Here is a 7,154-nt window from a genome sequence, read left to right as displayed (position 1 = left end):
ACTTGGTGACCGATGTTATTGTGGATGACACAAGTGCTATGATCAATGTTAGTGATATGTTGGAGGCCGTCTTGCTCAACTTTGATGATGAAGAGATGGATGGCTTCATGGAATGTGTGAACTCTTTGCAAGGAATGGGGTCGTACAATTATGCACCCCAAAAATTATCTTTGGATCTTGATAATAGGAAACTCCTCCTACAAAGCCTTCCATTGAAGAGCCTCCTACCTTGGAGTTGAAACCATTGCCTCCATATCTTCGGTATGAATTTCTTGGCCCTTGTTCTACTCTACCGGTTATTCTTTCCTCTTGTTTGACTAACGTGAAGGTAGATTCTACATTGGCGGTGCTACAAAAGAGGGAGAAGGCTATTGGGTTAACATTGGCGCATATTTGGGGAATAAGACCCACCTTTTGCATGCATAAGATCAACTTGGAGGAAGGCGCCAAACCATCTTTTGAACATCAAAGGAGACTCAATGAGGCTATGCAAGAAGTTGTCAAGAAGGAGATTATCAAGTGGTTGGATGTCGGGGTTGTCTACCCCATCTCCAATAGTTCGTGGACTTCTCCGGTTCAATGAGTCCCGAAGAAGGGGGCATGATTGTGGTCACCAATGACATGAATGAGCTGATTACTATAAGAACGGTGACCGGATGGAGGGTGTGTATGGACTATCGCAAGCTCAACAAAGTCACAAGGAAGGATCATTTTTCACTTCCTTTCTTAGATCAAATGCTTGATAGATTGGCCGGTCGTGCTTTCTATTACTTTCTTGATGGGTATTTGGGCTATAACCAAATTCTTATTTTTTCGGAGGATCAAGAGAAAACAACCTTTACATGTCCCTATGGTACTTTCTCCTTCAAGCGGATGCTATTTGGTTTGTACAATGCACCGGCGACTTTTCAAAGGTGTATGATGGATATCTTCACGGACATGGTGGAGGACTACCTTGAAGTTTTCATGGATGACTTCTCGGTGGTTGGAGATTCTTTTGATGATTGTCTTGCAAATTTAGATAAAGTGTCGGCAAGATGTGAAGAAACAAATTTGGTGCTCAATTGGAAAAAATGTCATTTCATGGTCGAGGAAGGCATTGTCCTTGGCCACAAAATATCAAAGAATGGAATTGAAGTTGAAAAGGCAAAGATTGAGGTGATTTCTAAACTTTCACCTCCAACTTCGGTAAAGGGTGTGCGGAGTTTCTTAGGCCACGCGGGGTTTTACCGGTATTTCATCAAAGATTTCTCTAAAGTGGTGAACCCGTTGTGCAAGTTTCTTGAGAAGGATGTTGAGTTCAACTTCGATGATGATTGCATGAGAGCTTTTGAATTGTTAAAGTTCAAGTTGACAACTACTCCCATCATCACCGCTCCAAATTGGAGTGTCCCTTTTGAACTCATATGTGATGCAAGTGACGTAGTGGTTGGGGCTGTTTTGGGGCAACGTATTAACAAGATTTTTCACCCGGTCTACTATGCTATTAAGACCATGAATAGTTCCCAAGTCAACTACACCATTACAAAGAAAGAGTTCCTTGCCATTGTGTTTGTAATTGAGAAGTTACGCCCATATTTGATGGGTGCAAAGGTCATTGTCCACACGGATCATGAGGGACTACGTTATCTTATGAGCAAGAAAGATTCCAAAGCTCGGTTGATGAGATGGGTGATTTTATTGCAATAGTTTGATATTGACATCCAAGATAGAAAATGGAGTGAAAACTAAGTAGCAGACCACTTGTCTTATTTGGAGGAGGAGGGGAGGCCGCATGATGGCCTTGAAATCAATGACTCCTTCCTTGATGAGCAACTCTTAGCTATTTCAATAAAATAGGTGCCATGGTTTGCGGATCTAGGAAATTTCCTTGTGTGTGGAATCATCCCGGATGAGTTCTCTTCAAACCAAAGGAAGAAACTCAAACGGGATTTTCAAGGTTGTTATTGGGATGAACCATACTTTTTCCAGATTTGTACGGATGAGGTGATTAGAAGATGTGTACCGGAAGAAGAGCAAGGTGAAATTCTTGGGGCTTGTCATTCTTCGCCATATAGTGGTCATCATGGTGGAGCAAGAACGGCGGCCAAAGTGCTAAGTTGTGGTTTCTATTGGCCCAATCTTTACAAGGATGCTAGTAAGCTAGTGAAAAGATGTGATGAATGTCAATGGGCCGGTGGAATCTCAAAGAAAAATGAAATGCCTCTCACTACCATTTTAGAGATTGATATTTTTGATGTGTGGAGTATTGACTTCATGGGTCCTTTTGTGAGTTCTTGTGGAAACACCTACATCTTGGTCGCGGTTGATTATGTGTCCAAATGGGTTGCGGTCGTTTCTCTATCCAACAATGAGGCGAGAAGTGTGGTGGCGTTCTTGAAGAAGAATATTTTCACAAAGTTTGGTACTCCGCAGATTATTATAAGCGATGAGGGGTTCACATTTTTGCAACAAGACTTTCGACACTTTACTTAGCAAGTATGGTGTTACTCATAAAGTCACGACTCCCTATCATCCACAAGCTAGTGGTCAAGTGAAAGTCTCCAACCGAGAGATAAAGAGCATTTTGTCTAAAACAGTGAATGCTAACCGAACGGTTTGGTCCAAGAAGCTTGATGATGCATTATGGGCTTATCGGATGGCTTACAAAACACCTATCGGAATGTCGCCATACCGGTTGGTGTTCAGAAAAGCTTGTCATCTTCCGGTGGAACTTGAGCACAAAGCCATGTGGGCTCTAAAGAAGTTGAATCTTGATTGGGATGTAGCCGCTAACTTGAGAGTTGCACATTTGAATGAATTGGATAAGTCCCGGTACCATACTTATTCAAGTTCGTCCTTGTACCAAGAAAAGATGAAATATCTTCATGACAAATACATTTGGAACAAAGAGTTCAAGGTGGGCGATCTGGTATTATTATTTAACTCAAGGTTTAGGATGTTTCCCGGGAAGCTAAAGTCTAAATGGAGCGGTCCTTTTGAAATTGTGGGTGTGACACCTTTTGGTGCATTGGACTTGAATAACAAAAACAATAAAGTATTCCGAGTCAATGGTCACCAGGTGAAACACTATTGAAGAAAAGTTGGAGATAGCCATATCAAGGCGGTCATTCATTTTAATTGATGGTATTCTGCGTCGTGCCGCGACGTTAAAATCAGGTGCTTATTGGGAGGCAACCCATATTTCATTTTCTTTTGTAGTTAGGTGTTATTTTTATGCTCACTTGATTTGAAGTGTGCTACAGGGATGAGTGTGACTTACAGGAATTGTGGACAGAAATCTGGCTAAGTGTTGCAAGAATTGCGGACCGCACATTTATAGTTGATGCAACAAAAGTGCACTGCAGCCACACAATTATCTTGCGGACCGCACAAATGGGAGGTAGAAAATGTCAACTCTCTAAAGTTTGGTTTGTCAGAGAAAAGGTCAATCTGCAGCCGCAAAAGGAAATCTACGGCCGCAACATGGAATCTGCAGCCGCACATAAAATTTTGCGGACCGTAGACAAGATGCCGACTTAAGCTCACCAGGTAACATAGTGCGCACCGCACATGAAATTATGCAGCCGCACTCGCCCCTCCTTCCCTTAGAAAACCAAGTGGTATAAATAGAAGGAAAAGGGCAACTGTTACGTTTTTCCCCTTTCTGAGCAGAAACACAGTAATCTTTTGAAATTTCTTGGTGAATTTATCTGTCCTCACATACAACATCTTTAATCAATCATTCCTCACACTCATTCATCTGGTATGCTTAAATTTCTTGTTAATACTTTTCTTTTAATTTGTAGAGTTTTAGTCATTTTTAGGCCATTTGTCAATAGAATTCAGTTGTGCATTCATATGGGAGTAAATCTATAGTGGGTTAACTCGTACAATCTCTATGGGGATTGGGTCAATGCATATTCATGCCTTTATGCTATTACCATGTCAAAATTTGCACAAAAAATTGCAAAACCTAGATAGACATACTAGACCGTTCATAGTTCTTTTGAATTCTGCGGCCGCACCTGAAATTGTGCGGTCCGCAGAAGTTGATATAGGGCAACATTAGTGAGGAAGGGGTCTGCAGCCGCAAGGTAAAATGTGCGGACTGCCGAATTCCCATTGCGGCCGTAGAACAACCCTTTTACTATCATTAGAGAGTCTACAAAATTGTGACTCAAATATGCGGTCGTAGGTCTAATTGTGCGGACCGCAGAAATCATGTTGTGGCTGCACAACAGCCAATTCTCTGTCATCAGAGAGTTGGCATATTTTGGACTTCTGAGTTGCAGCCGCAAGTGAAATTGTGCGGACCACACTTCACTTTTTGCGTCCGCAAGACAAAATTATGCGGTCCGCAAGGCCTCATATGCGGCCGCAAGAAAATTATGCGGATTGCAGATCCTTATCCTACAAGCATAATTAAACCGTGACCCCCATTGTGTTCTTGGTGTATACTTACATATCTCCTTGTTTGACTGAACATTGAATTGCAACTAACAATCGCTTCTGCTTGATACAGAAAATGGTTCGATTCTAGAGGCAGAGGCGACACTTCTAAAGGGAGGGGTGAACCTTCGAGGGGTCGAGGCAAGAGTGCCTTACCCCTCGGCCAACAAAGCATAATAACAAAGAAAGGTACAACCGACAGAGGGAGAGGTGCAGATCTCTCCGAGATGAGCTGTTATGTCCCGTCTAGGGAAGCATCAGAGGGCAACTCAACCTCTGTTCAAAAGCAGCCGGCTGTACAGTCAAGGCCATCAGGGAGATATCAACTAAGGGATGAGTCGTCATCATCTCATTGAACTTCCGAGGGTTCGCAAAGTTTTAGTCAGGCTTTTGAGCTAGCCACTACACATGTTCCTGAGGCACAAGATACACCAGTTCAAGATATCCCTGATGATGGCAGAGGGGGTAATGCTACATCTGCCGACTTTGAAAGGTCGAAGAAGAAAGAAGTCTGTGAGGACCATTTATCAGCTTGGACGCCTTCACCAGCTTTCGTACATGGTGGCCAGTGAGGTCGCTTACTCTTGAGCGACAGTTTTAGCTGAAAGATTTGGAGAGGTACAACCCAGAAGTGTTGAGACAGTTTAAGGAATTCAAGGGGTGGATGTAGTTCACCCAGAGTGTCGTGGATGCCAAAGAGTACCTTGTCCTTGAATTCTATACCAATGTGGTGCATATCAAAAAAGGGACAAAGGTCACCAAAGTGCGTAACCTCAAAGTGAGATTTGATCAGCATACACTCAACACATACTTGGGGTTTGAAGATGTTGAGCCAAAGGATTACTTGGAGAAGTTTGAGATGGGAGATGAAGCCCTACCTTGGTTAGCAGAGATTCTAGCAGCACCAGGACCACCACCACCACGGATTACCATTGGGGTTCCTATCAATAGGAGCACGTTGAGTTTTGAGGCGAAGGGGTGGCAAACCTTTGTCTGCAGCAGACTGGACCCGTACCAAAATGAGACTTACCTTCCGATTCCTCGGGCAGTCTTGGTTGCCTCTATTATAATCGGGTACCCTATCAATGTGGGGACCGTGATGTCGGCCAACATCTCAGTGATTGCTCGGCAAGATGACTAGTCCTATCCATATCCCAACACTATCACAGAATACCTCACAGACGCAAGGGTAGAGCCGAGGGATTATGACACAAAGGTGAGGCCAAAGAAGCCTTTTACTTGGTATTCACTGATGGATGTGAACAACCTAAAGAAGAAAGTTCAGCCTCCTACCACTGTGGGCCAGTCTGATGATCCAACTATGGTAGATGTTGATGCAGTGGTTGTTCCATCCACTTCGGCCAAGCCGTCCTCCAGTGCCGCAACTATGCCTCTGCCATCATCCACATCCCATTCTGTAGTTCCTGCTACTGCTTCCACTTCGGCTTTGAAGCCGGTGCCCTTTCCTACTGCCCCGCTTTCTATGCTACGAGTCTTCCAGATATTGGCGAGCCTTAACAACTGGATGCAGACAACAACTGCAAAGCTGTCTGACTTATCCAGTACTGTTGCAACACAATCTACTGCTCAGGCACCTCAGTTTCCCCCGACAGGTGAGGAAACATCGAAGAAGATCCTAGAGAACTAGAACACCATTATGGCGATCTTGGTGCAGCATGGGTCAGTGATCGAAGATCTGGGAAAAGAAGTAAAGAAGATGAGAAAGTCCCAGGCTAGCAAGAAGTCAGTGACAAGCTCCAAAGACTGATGACCAGGCTTGCTACAATCGGAGATCTTTCATTTGACATGCTGATTGACCCACACCATTCAGGCCCAGATCCTACAGCACCAACAGCACCGGTGGCACCAGTTGGCCAGTCTGAGGAGCCAAACCTTGCTGCCGACACTGCCAAGGCAGTGCATCAGATGTTCACCAACCCAGCACACCTAGAGTTGAGGATGATGAGATTCAGTTGGATGAGACTAAGGGAGGTGACATTGTTGGGGACGCAGAGATATCCAAGGAGCCATAGGGAGTTTTCTTCACTATTTCCCTTATTTTAATCTTATTTTGTTAAGCATTGGGGACAATGCTTATCTTTACTCAGGGGGTGGAGTTTATTGATCATATTTGATACATTCTGAGACAATTGGCATGTAATAACTTGATATTATTCTCTCTTTTCTTATTATGTATATATTCTCTCTCTTTCTCTCATTATGTACATTTATTCTATCTTCAGTAGTTTTTTCTTAGTAGCTTCTTTATTTTTGTTTCTTTATAGTTCTTTGTTTGATTTAGTAGCTTCTTTTTATATTTTAGTAGATAATAAGCCTTTGGTTTTCTTAATGACACGGTTCTTTCCAAAGGTAGTTGTTATGTGAACTGGGTGACTCATCCCAACGATGGATGTCGTGACAACCTTCTTAAGGGAAGGAGTTCGTTTTTGGTGTTTAGGTAATAATAAGTAGTAGTAATGAATAAAAAGACCTAATTAAGTCATGCTCGAAGAGTCAAACATGCTTCAATTGGTACCAACACACTTAACTACGTGCCTATGGTTAAAAACAAGATTTTTGAAAGAAATACATCCAGTTAGTGACTTCGTGACTCTTGTGTTGACTTTGGCAATCATCGAGTGGTTTGATTGGACCATAGTAATTTTTAAACTTGAATGTGGTCGTTGTGGGCCCTCGAATCTATCCTCTTTAACAATCCGGTT

This window comes from Nicotiana tabacum, chromosome 23 (assembly GCF_000715075.1).
Source record: "Nicotiana tabacum cultivar K326 chromosome 23, ASM71507v2, whole genome shotgun sequence".
NCBI classification, from domain to species: Eukaryota; Viridiplantae; Streptophyta; class Magnoliopsida; order Solanales; family Solanaceae; genus Nicotiana; species Nicotiana tabacum.
Note: the sequence above shows the minus strand (reverse complement) of the source record.